Consider the following 13,235-nt stretch of genomic DNA (forward strand, 5'->3'; position numbering starts at 1 on the left):
ATGCAAAAACAAAAACATTATATACATGGGTGTGCAGATATGTGTGGCTTATTCTAAAAGAGAAAAACCGTTCTGGTCACCGGAAGCCAAATTTAAGGGGAGTAGTCTGACTAGAAATGAGGATCTCCTGTTAAGTGGGGGTGAGGGTGGCGGTGCTTGAAAAGTTGCCTGTTTGGGGCTGTTATTCCCTCACCACCACCTAAGGGTTTCTCTGTGCCCTGCCCAGCCTTCTGGAGGGAGTGGACACTTGTCAGTTCACAGATGGAAGCATGTTATAGCAGCAGCAGTCACCCGAGCTCCGTGGCTTTGCTTTCAAGTACACATGTACCTGTACACACAGGGTATAGAAATAGGAGTTGGTTGGTCACCTTGAGCATGTTACTCACAAGGGGGCATTGGGGTTATTTTCTGGAGGGACTAGCGTGTCACTAAAGCCAGCCTTTTGTTTTATATATATTTAATTTTAAAGCGCTCTCTCTATATCTATATCTATATCTATATCTATATCTATATCTATATCTATATCTATATCTATATCTATATCTATATCTATATCATCTATATCTATATCATCTATATATAAACAGCAAGGACAAATCAAGACTTTAGATCAGCGCTATCGATACAATAGTCCCCAGACATATGTGACTGATTCAATGTAAGTGTATATTAAATAAAATTAAAAGTCAGTTTTGGGGCCACACTGGCAACATTTCAAGTACTCAATAGCCACACTTGGTTAGGGACTACTGTACTGGACAACAGAGATACAGAACATTTCTACCATCATGGAAATTTCTATGGAACAGCCTTCTGCATTATAAATAATCACAGAAGCCCAGCTCAGTATTTTGGTCATTTTTATTAGGCCTATGTTAAACTAAAATGAAAACTTATGTTAGGAATTTGGGGGGAAACGCCACATTTGCTCACCTTTAATCATTTTTTGTCACTTTGAGGAAATATACCAGAGAGATTGACTCTTTATTAAATTAATAACTGAGTCACAGAAAAGATAATTGCTTCCACAATACTATTTGTTAGAGCTCAGTCTGTTTTCAGAGAAATTATTGCAAAAATGCCCTAGTCAGAATGATCATGTTTTCCTCAAATATGAACTTCTGTGTAGTTTTTAAATGACTACAAGTTCTACCACATCAACCTAAGGGGAATTATTCATAAACATCCATATATTGTTTTCTTCTGGTTATTTCCAGGAAGAGCAAAGAGAAACAAGGTGTATTAGATCTTCCATAACTGAAAAAATTTCCTTCGCAATCACAGTGCTAATCAAGAGAAACTATCGATGTTTACCGAGGAGAACAACTCGTACAAGTACCCAAATAAGCAAGCTGGATCCACTCACTCCATGGAATTGGAGCCTCTCAGAACTTACTGGAGGAATTGTGGTATCATAATGTGTCAGAGCTAGAAAAGATTAGAGAAAACATCTAGGGATAAAGAGATCGAGATGCAGAGTGAAGGGACACAGCCAGTTAGTAGCAGAACCAGCACTTCAGGGGCAACAAGGATCTGTTTGACCTCAGATCACTGGTGTTTTCCTTTTCAAAGCCTGGCCAGAACAGTGAGTGGCCTTTGGCTGAGATACTGAGGACACATCGGAGTGTCTGAGGTGTCTGTTTTATCCCACGTCAGGTTCAACCACTTCTTGTAACTTCCACAGATGGTAATTGTCCAATTCCTGACACGAACAGAAAGTTACAAACAGCCCTTTGCATTCACCAGCTCTCAGTGTCAGAAAACAGAGATCAGCCACTTTTGCCCTTCAAGACCGTCTGCTGCTTTCTTCAAAGGAGGCAACAGTTCAAAGGAAAGTAGCCATGTGGGGGCTCATTGTTCTGGCAGGAGTGCGCTGGGTTTCCAAAGCCTCAAGGGAATTGGGGTTGAGGACCATGTCGACTTGATCAGGCCTTCAAACAGCCTTTCCTGAAGTAATCCTTGAGAAGGTCTCACTCGGGAGCAAGGAGAATACCTTTCTCCCTGCCTCGATGCCTTTTTTAATGCCTTGCTTTTTTTGTCTCTTCTCCAGTGCAGAGGTCATTGGATATTTATGAGGAAAATGCACAAGACTTTTAATATTCCTCCAAATTTTGTACATCCCTAAAACATTTCAGTGTACATCTCTAATATTTCAATCCCCTCAGCTTTGAGATCAGGCAACTGCATCACCTACTATATCAACTACAGTACCTACATCACAGGATTGTGGCAGGAGCAAGTGCAATCTTTTACTGAGTTGGAGATTCTGGGTTTATGAATATGAATTTCCTAAGAGACTTTCTGCTACTAGAAAACATGCTAGCCAAGAGGTGCTCCTCCCCCAGATGGAAAATTACTTCAGCAAAAACCCTTTAGATTCAACAGGGAAGAAGTAAAGAGTTACATGTTATACCCACCAATACCAAGAGTTTGGGGATGTCTCTTTAGTGCCTTTTTCTTGTATTAAGCCTTATATTGCTATTGCATAGGTGGATGAGATGGAAAAAATTCCCAGACCCTGAAGCGTGACAACTGGACCCAAATAATGACACTAGGAGGGTCTGTATTAGTTATCTGTTGCCTTGTAACAAATTACCCAAAAACATTGTGGCTCAAAAAAATATTTATTAGCTTACATTTCCCAAGGGTCAGGAAACTAGTGGTTCTGGCTCAGGGTCTCTCGTGAAGGTGTAGTTAAGAAGTTGGCTGGGATTGCAGTCATCTGAAGACTTGACTGTGGCTAACAGATCCACTTCCAAGATGGTGCACTCACAAGGGTGTTGGCAGGAGGTCTCAGTTCCTCGCCACATGGACCGTCTATAGGGCTGCTTGAGTGTCCTGATGACATATGGCAGCTAAGCCATGAGAGAGACAGCAAGGAGGAAGCCACCATGCTGAGACCATCAGTCTCAGAAGTCACATGTCACTTCATCATATTCTTTATTTAGAAGTGTCTTTAAGTCTGGGTCACACTCAAGGGAAGGGGAATTAGTCTCTACCTTTTGAAGGGGAAGAGTTTCAAATAATTTGTGGATATACTTTAAAACTACCACAGGTACTAGACTTATAGGGGAGATCACTTTGTAAATTATATAAATGTCTGACCATTATGCTGTACATCTGAAACTAATATAAAATAATATTGAATGTCAACTGTAATTAAAAAATAAAAATTAAGAAAAAACTGCCACAGGGCCCCTCATTGGGTGGCTCACCCCTCAGCTTTCTTGCAGCACCCCATATGAGCTCTGTACCTGCCAAACCTCCATGATCATAAATGCATAAGCCTGGTCATATATAAAAGGCTTTGGAAAATTGGATAGAGAAAACATGAAATAGTATAACATGAAATAGTATAAGAAGCTTTGCATTGTTTCGTCATTCTCCTTTGGTTAGGTATTCATTGGAATGTACATATCCACAAACTCTACATATTAAAGCTCCCTTTATGGCCTATTATTAATCTAAAACATATGGTGATTGAGACGGGTTGGATTATAAGATAACTTTGTCCACGAGAACAAATAAAAATGTATAAATGAGATCCAAGAAGTAGCGTTTACATACTTTCATGAGGTCATTGCTTACAGGCACTTTGTGGGCAAATATTTCATTTAATTGAATCGCAGAGGATAGATTTAAGCGACACATAGAAATGTTCATTAAAAAAATTAATCTTCTTGTACCCTGGATCTGAGGGAAAGACACTGAAGTCTTAAGTATATGCCATATACACTACCATATTTTGAGGAAAGTGGATCAGCTATTTTTTTTAAAAGCTATTTCTCTTTATTTGTTATTTTCCCTAAAATTCTATTGTGAAAAATTTTAAGCATGCAGAAGAATTGAAAGACTAGGACACTAAATATTTGTATTTCCTCCACCTAGATTTCATTTTGACATATTTACTTCTCTCTCTCTCCATATATATGTGTGATATATATGTGTGTATGTATGTATATATCTATGTTTATCAATAAATATGTGTAGATATATATATATATAAATCATGCAAAAATATTGCCTTTTTTGTTGCTGACTCTATTAAAAAGTAAGTTACAAATATAATGGCACTTCACCCCTAAATACGTCTCCCATGAAAAGGGGACATTCTCCTAGATAACCTTAATACCATTGTCATACCTAAGAAAATTAATTTCATTGTATAGTCTTCAGATGCAAATTCTCCCCATGGACGTGTTAAAAAGACACAGAAGCCAGCTTGAAGGTGCTCCTACTGACAAAATCAGGAAAAACTTGAGCATCAAAATAAATAATGAAAATAAAGGATTATAATCCATTGAAGAAAATAAGAAACCATGAGTTCATATTGATATAAATAAATGGAAGTGGCGGGAAGAACAGGCCTTGTCCTTATAATAATAGAAAGCCCAAAGGAATGAGAAAAATCATCAAAATAATAATTTGTGGCAAGAATCATCCACAAATACTAAAATCAGTGGATGAAAGGTTGAGGAGTATAGTCATTTTTAATTGCTGCTGTAACAAATTACCACAAATTGTGTGGCTTAAAATAACACGAATCTATCATTTCACAGTTCTGTAAGAAGTCCAAGGGGAATCTCACTGGACTAACATCGCGGTGTCAGCAGGGCTGCGTTCCTGCCAGAGGCTCTAAGAGGAGAATTTTCCTTGCTGTTTCCAACTTCTAAAGGTATATTAATCATGCTTTTTTCTTTTCTGTATTTCTGATGCTTTGACATCTTGAGACTTAGCTAACCCTAAAGAAACTGCCTCCCCCAGGACTAGCAAATTTCTAGAGGAAGTAACCTGAGTACCTCCAAAGAGGCCTTTCATATGTAAATCAACCAATCCAGAGCCCACACCCCAATCACCTCCCTTACGGGCCCTTACACTCTCAGCCACTATTCCTTTGCCCTACTCACCCCTTGGCATGTACTAGACAACTAGAGACAGGCCTACACCCGAAGTCCACTGAAGTGATTCATATTAGCCAATCCTAAACCCGCCTACCCTACCTCGCCCTTTTTTTCCCCATGGAAACCACAATGAAGGCTCTTGCTCTTGTCTTCCTCTCTCTCTCTGCTTCTTAAATAACCCTGCTCCTTCCCTGTGTAACCCCCCATGGTTTGGCATGTCCCCTTCTCTTGGGATCTGTGAGGATAACAAACTATCTTCTTAATGGTAATCATCTGATCTCTTGGCCTCATCGTACCTGAATCATGATAAAATCTACATTTTAAAACAAGGGTCACTTGCATTCCTTGGCCCATGGTCCCCTTTTTCCATCTTTAAATAGTAGGTCAAATCCTTCTCACACTGTATCACTCCAACCTTGCACTGTCATTTCATCTCCTTTGACTCTGACTTTCCTGCCTGCCTCTTCCATTTTAAGGATGCTTGTGATTATGTTGGGCCCACCAGAATACACAATAACCTCCCTATTTTAAGGTCAGCTGCTTAGCAATCTGAATTCTATCTGTGACTTTAATCCCCCTTTGCCATGTAACCTGATATATTTACAGGTTACAGGATTAGTACGTGGACATGTTCGGGAGGTCATTCTGCCTACCACAATGAGTAAGAGGATATTTGTATAGTCTCAACATTTCTCCCCACAAGATATTTAATTGCAAAGGGGAAAATAGTAGCTTTATAAGAGAGAACACTGTCATACAGCACTTTAATCAAATTTAACATCACCAGTAATGGGGCCAACCTGACCTATGATATGCTGCACTGAGAACTCAACATCACTTTTATGTTCTTCCTGACAAAAATGTAGAACCTGAGTCAAACCGTGAGAAAATAGACAAACTCAAACTGAAGAACACGATACAATAACTGGCCTGTATTCTTCACAAATGTCACGGTTATGGAAGACTAAGACTAAGAAAGACTGAGGAGTTGTTTAGGACTAAATGAGATTAAAGAGGCAGTACTAAATGGTGTACTAATCTGGAAATTTCTTTTGCTGTAAAGGACATTATTGGGAAATTGGCAAAATTTGAATAAGGTCAGTAGATTATATAATAGTGCAGTATCCATGTAAATTACTTGACTTTAATGATTATAGTGTGGTAATATAAGAGAAGGTCCTTGGTTTTAGAAATTTTCACTGAAATATTTAAAGAAAAAGAGTGTCACGCCTGCAACAAACTTTGAAATGATTCAGGAAGAAATATATATGTATATATATGTGTGTGTATATATGTATATATGTATACATATACGTATTTACATATACATGTGTTTGTATATATTAACGTGCGTGTGTGTGTGCAGGAAAAAATTACTGTGGCAAAATGTTATATGATTTATATGATAATTTTTTGTATTGCCACTTTTTATGTCTGAAATTATGTCAAAATAACAAGTTAAAACTTTTTTCTAATTATTTTTGAATTACATAGTTACTTTTGTTCAATCCAGAATCCAATCATGGTTCACCGAACCATTTGGACATGATGCTCCTTTAGTCTTTTTTATTTTTTTTAAGTTTTCATTCAATTTATTTGAACTAAAAAAAAAGGTCACCTGTTTCTCCATGCCCCTCATGATCCCCTCCTCTGGCAACCACCAATCTGTTCTCTGTATCTGTGAGTTTGTTTGTTTATTTGTTCGTTTAGAGTCCACAAATAAGAGACATCATATGGTATTTGTCTTTGACTGACTTATTTTACTTAGCATAATTCCTTGAGGGCCATCCATGTTGTTGCAAATGGCCGTATTTTATTCATTTTATGGCTGAATAATATTCCATTGATGGATGCTTAGGTTGCTTCCATGTCTTGGCTATTGTAAGTATTACTACAATGAACATGGGGTACAGATATCTTTTCGAATTAGTGTTTTCATTTTCTTCAGATAAATACTGTGTTTCCCCAAAAATAAGAACGGGTCTTATATTAATTTTCGCTCCATTAGGGCTTATTTTTAGGGGATGTCTTGTTTTTTCATGTACAGCAATCTGTATTTATTCAAATACAGTCATGTCATCTTCTTTTGGAACATCATCATAATGTACTAAGTGCGTCCTTCTGGCTAACGATCTTAACTGAGGCTTATTTTCGGGGTAGGTCTTATTTTTGGGGAAACACGGTACCCAGAAGTAGAATTGCCAGATCATATGATAGTTCTATTTACAATTTTTTGAGGAACCTCCATACTCTTTTCCATAGTGGCTACACCAATTTACATTCTCACCAATAGTGCACAAGGGTTTCCTTTTCTCCACATCTTCATGAACACTTCTTATCTCTTGTCTGCTTGCTAATGACCATTCTAACAGCCGTGAAGTGATATCTCATTGTGGTTTTGATTTGCATTTCCCTGATGATTAGTGACATTGAGCATCTTTTTATGTTCCATCTGTATGTGTTCATTGGAAAAATGTCTATTCAGATTTCCTGCCCATTTTTTAATCACATTGTTTCTTTGCTATTGAGTTGTATGAGTTATTTATATATTGTATATACTAGCCCCTTATCAGATATATAATTTGCAATTATTTTCTCCCATTCCTTAGGTTGCCTTTTCATTTTGTTGATGGTTTTCTTTGCCGGTCAGAAGTTTTTTACTTTGTTGTAGTCTCACTTGTTTATTTTTTCTCTTGTTATTTTTGTTTTTTGTGTCAGATTAAAAAACATCACCACCAAGACCTATGTCAAGGAGCTTACTGCCTATGTTTTCTTCCAGGAGTTTTATGGTTTCAGGTCTTACATTTAAATCTTTAATGCATTTTGAGTTAATTTTTGTGTATGGTGTAAGGTAGTGGTCCAGTTCCATTCTTTTGCACATGGCTGTCCAATTTCCCCAATACCATTTATTGAAGAGACTGTCCTTTCTCCATGGTATATTCTTGGCTCCTTTGTCAGAAATTAATTGACCGCATATGTGTAAGTTCATTTCTGTGTTCTCTATTCCATTGATCTATGTGTCTGTTTTCATGCCAGTACCATACTGTTTTAATTACTATTGCTTTGTAATATAGTTTGAAATTAGGGAATGTGATGCTTCCAGCTTTGTTCTTCTTTCTCAAGATTGCTTTGGCTAGCCTTTTAAAATCTATAATAGTCTTCCCCAGTTTTTCTTTCATGACATTGACTGTCTAAAGCAGGACTGGGCAGACTCATGTCATATTCAGGGGCCTCTGAGAAGAGGAGGGCCATGTGGTCACTGCAATGTAAGACCTTAAGAACTCACATGTTGTTTTAAACTATTGGACATAAAGGATGAAGTGAGGTAACTCAGGGATGCCCCTAGAGAGCAATCAGGAATAAGGCCAAGAATGGCTTGTGACAGAAAGATCCTCAGATTCTTCTTCTACTCCAATTTCCACTAGCACCTTTCAAGCCACCCAGTTATATACATTCTTCAATATGCAAAATTGGCATTATCTTTTTAAAAAAATACATTTTATTTTGAAAAATCACAAACTTACACTATTTCCACATGACATGATATTATATATAGAAAATCCTAAAGTCTCCATCGAAAAACTGTTAGAGCTAATCAACAAATTCAGTCAAGTTGCGTGACACAAAATCAATGTACAAAAATCAGTCGTGTTTCCGCATACTACCAACAAATTATCTGAAAAAGAAATAAAACAATCCCATTTTCAATAGCATCAAAAACAATGAAATACTTAGGAATAAATTTAACCGAGGAGGTAAGAGATCTATACACTGAAAACTATAAGACAACAATGACAGAAATTCTAATAAATGGAAAGATAGCCAGTGTTCATGGATTGGGAGAATTAATATAGTTAAAATGTTCATACGCCCCAAAGCAATCTATAGATTCAATGCAATCCCTATCAAGATTCCAATGACATTTTTTACAAAAAATAGAAAAAAAATTTTTTTATTTGTGTGGAACAGCAAAAGACCCCAAATAGCCAAAGCAATCCTGAGAAAGACAAATAAAATGTAGGTTTTATTATTATTCATGTACGGTGAGGTCAAAAGATCAGGAGATGATTACCACTGAAGAGATAATTTGTTACGGCTCGCAAGAGGAGAGGGCATGTCACACCACTCAGAGCCACATAGGGAAGCACTGAGGTGGTTAGAGGCAGAGAGAGAGAGGGGAAAACAGAGCATAGCCTTCATTGGGCTTTCCACTGGAAGAAAAGGGACACGTAAGGTAGGCAGGTTTAGGACTGGCTAGTATGAATAATTTCAATGGGCTCTGGGTGTAGGACTGTGTCTCATTGTCTAGTACCTGCTCTGAGATGTTTGAGCTCCAAGTGTTAGGAGCTTCATAAAGGAAGTGCTTGGGAGTGTGGGCTCTGAATTGGTTAGTTTGCATATGAAAGGCACATTTGCAGGCAAGCCATTTGCTATCTCTAGGAATTGACTAACTCTGGGAGTGGCAGCTGCTCTATGGTTATTAAGGCCCCAAGATGTCAAAGCATCAGAAACACATGGTTAGTACATATATCCAGAGTTTGTAGCTACCTGTTTGGTCTTCCAGGATGGCTCAGTCACATGGCTGGTAGCCTCAGTTCCTCGATAGGTCTTAAAAATCTGCCTTTTCTGAACAAGAAAGACTTAAATGGAAACAGCTAAGCCAAATGGAAGACCTCCAGTTTCAGCAATTGATGCTACATCCTGCCCTCAAAGCAGGTTTTGACAGACTAGAGAAAGGACAAGACCCATGTCCTGAAAGGGAAGGGAAAGTTTGAAGAAAACAGAAAAGGGAGATTCATGTCTGCTTTGCCATTTTACCCAGGGCTCCACCTGTGGCCCACTGAATGTACTTGAACGTTATTATACTGCAGATCCCAAAATAAATTGCTTATTTTAAAATTAAAATTCCAAGTCTGTACTATATCGGTATATGGCCTTTTATCCCATTCGTCTGGATTGTCAAGATGTCTCTATGTTAGCACCGTGCTTCATGACACAGTATTCAGTCATTTAGTCAACAACTATTTATTGACTACACATCATATGCCACCCATTGTGATGGATGTTGGGGATCAAGTGGTGAAAAGACAAATACAAATATGGTCCCCTCCTCCCTGAAGATTACTTTACACTCTAGTGGGGAAGCCAGAAAATCAAGTAACCAACAACTACATGTAAGACTGCAACAATGACAAAGGCTGGTAGTCATGGTAACCACAAGGCCTGAGAGTGTTGAAGAGGTGGCTTCACCGAAGGAAGTTAGAAGGAGGGGAATATCAGATGGTGGTCTCCAAAACAGTACATCCATTACTATGTTGAAGCCACCCAGATTGACACCATGTTTGGAGGTGGGATGAAGACTGTGAGCAAGTGGCAAAAGTGTCTTATCAATGATGGGGAGTCACCAGGAGGTCAGCAGGAGAGACCGAAGGTGGTATAGCAGTAAAATGTCGTGACCTGGAAAAAAGTTTCATTTTATTTTTAATGAGAATATGGAGAATGACCAGGAAGAGATCGTGAAGAACAAGGGGAATAGTAATTTGGAAAAATGAATGCAAATTTTGTAATTTTCTAAAAATGCCCATGGGCCTCCCCCTCCCTTCATTGGAAGGTTAGGACAATGTGAAATTGATTTCTGAAAGGACTCAGTGTTGTTAAACATGGCATTCAGCTGTTTGTTAATGATCCTCCCCATGTCTGCCCTTCCTTCCTATGACTTCATGTTTTGTCTCTCTTCCTGATAAGCATGTTTCTGAATTGTACGTTTTCCGCTGCAGATTGACATTCATAATTCTAGTGCTTTCTAATGCACAATTTGTTCCTCTATTTCAGTGTACTTCTTTCAGCAGTAGATCTGTTTACAGAACAGCAGCCTTAAGAAACACCTAGCACAATAAACGATCCATCAACCAGAGAGCATATTTCTCAGCAGCCCACTTGTATTTCATAAATCATGGAGCAGTTGTTATAATTCATTTGCTCAGAAGTCCATTTTATTTTCAATCTAGTTATTTTGATTGATAAAAGTAAGATGGTTAATGGTTTCTTTTCTCTAAACTTGTAAAAGACAGGTACATACTTACTAGCTTATTAAAACAGTGAAATCCATGGCACATTGCATCCGTGTGGTGAAAAATCATCATTTAAGAAACTAGATTAGCCTTTATACCTGGTGAGAGAAAGTGTTCAAATTCAAGACCTTGTGGCAGAAATCTTGGCTAGGCTAAATTCAGCCTTTGACTTCCTTCTTCAGTGAATCTGGTGTCTCCATCCAATTCAATGTCTGCCATTTAAAACATATACACAACGATAGTTGGAATTTTCAAGGAAGCAAGTAATACTAATGACTAGAAATGCCTCCTTATACAAGCTCTCACTTTTACACCTTGCAGGAAACTCTTATTTTACCTTCTGAAAATTATTTTAAGTATCTGTGAGAACAACTATTACATAAAACAAAGATCGTAATAGATATGGAGTTTAAGTTGCAAAAAACAGAGAATTGAATTTTTAAAGGGGACATCAGAAAATGAAAGCCTTCCTTTTTACCTAGCTTTTGGAGACAAAAAATAAATAAATAGGCAGAAACTTTCATAATCCTTATTAGATACCATCAGCTAATGTATCATTAGTACAGATGGATATGAACAAGTGGTTAGTTATGTTTATGGATACATGTATATAGGAAAAAACAGTCTTGCAAAACTATAGATTGAAACACTCATTAGAATTGAATCTGAAACACAATCCAAACTTCCTGGAAGTGTGTCCAAATAAGTGAAAGGGTTAATGAAACATATCTGGCTGTGGCTTGTAAGGACAGAGGAAGCAAACAGCCTAACAAAAAGAAAAGCAGACAGGAGAGCATAAGATTGTTGAGACTGTTCTTATTAACCTCCTGCGTTCATATTGGAGATAATCTAGAAGGGTCGAGTCAATAATTTCCTACTGTGAAGAGAAGAGGTAACCATTGATTTGTGCCTTGTGACTCAGGCTAACTGCCCAAGAACCTTTTCAGCATCCAAGAGTATATAAATGAATGCTCTGTGATGCAGGAAAAAGGTAACAAAGGATAAAGCAAGGCCATGGAGAGAAGCAAACTGCTATCATGGCAGTATCTCAAGCCTGCAAACTTGATATTCCCAACCCCATTCCAAAAGTAATGTTCAGAGACCACAGGTACTACAAGCACGGATGATTTCATACTTCTGTGTAGAAGGGATTAGCATATGGCATAAATGCATGCAGCAGCTTTGGGCCCTCACAGTTGCTGGAAATGATTCAGGGGTCAGGTTTTGGAGGCCAGGCAGGCTACACTTTTACTGGAATGCTATGAGTCATGTGTTAGTTGGCTGGGTGAGGAGACCACACTGGCCTCATTCTTATATTTCACACAATCCAGACTGGTAGCCACCTGGCCAAGATTCTAACAAGACTCACTAGCAGATAAGAAGAAATTATATAAAAGTTCAACCACAGAAGAGAAAGACTGAACATTTTTAAACCTCCAAACCAAAAACGGAAAGCTAAAACAACTTTCTACCACAGGACTTTTATATGACCAGTAACTTCTGTGCTCCTCCCAAAGTATTTAAGAAACTATTTGATTGGTGTGAAGTTTTGATTATTCCCCCATTTAAATACTGTCTTTAAAAGATCTGCCCAGGTACTTGTTTAGATTGGAAAGAACAAAAGTCAGATGTTTTGAATACCTCAAAGTCCTAGCTCTGGATGTCTTAGTTATGTGACTGTCAGTTATGATTAGGTCAGTTGATTTAAGATAGCACCCAGGGTTTATCTTCTCATATTGAAAAGTCCAGAGGTGGTCAGTCCAGACTGGTGTGGTGACTTAACAAAGTCACTGGGCAATCAGAGTCCTTTCTGCTTCACCATTTGCATACATACCTAGCTTTCATCCTCACTATCACAAAATGACTGCTCCAGCTGCAGCCATCACATCTACATTCCAAGAGACAGGAAGGTAAAAGGAGGAAGGCAACAAGAGACACATCCCCTTCCTTTTGTAGGAGACCTTCTGGAAGTGCCACCCAACAGCTTTCAGGTTAGCCAGAACTCAGTCATATGGCCACACCTAGCTGGGAAATACATTCTTTGAGTTGAGTTACCACCTTGAAAAATATCTGGACCCTTTGACTAAAGAAGGGAAGAATGAATATTAGGTAGGCAACAAGCTGTCTCAGAGTGACATTTAAAGCTGTTAACTTCTCTGAGTCCATAGCCTCATTAAAATGGGTAGATAACGCCTACATCATGTTGTCAGTGAGGAGAAAAGCACCCTGCAAATATTAGCTGTTAATAGTCTCCCCAAACCTA

At 38.2% G+C, this 13,235-nt stretch overlaps 1 long non-coding RNA gene across 6 annotated transcripts in view; it reads left to right on the forward strand.

The window, feature by feature from the left end:
* The window catches only part of LOC109454989 (glutamine synthetase), a 96,503-nt gene that overhangs the window by 25,797 nt on the left and 57,471 nt on the right, over nucleotides 1–13,235 (forward strand). For 5 of the 6 annotated variants that reach the window (XR_012493335.1, XR_012493337.1, XR_012493334.1 and 2 more), the window contains one exon: nucleotides 4,560–4,675. The exons of the other annotated variant lie outside the window; for it this stretch is intronic. This is a non-coding gene — a long non-coding RNA (glutamine synthetase). The remainder of the gene's footprint in view (nucleotides 1–4,559; nucleotides 4,676–13,235) is intronic. 6 annotated transcript variants of the gene reach the window in all.

This window comes from Rhinolophus sinicus, chromosome X (genome assembly GCF_036562045.2).
Source record: "Rhinolophus sinicus isolate RSC01 chromosome X, ASM3656204v1, whole genome shotgun sequence".
Lineage (NCBI taxonomy): Eukaryota > Metazoa > Chordata > Mammalia > Chiroptera > Rhinolophidae > Rhinolophus > Rhinolophus sinicus.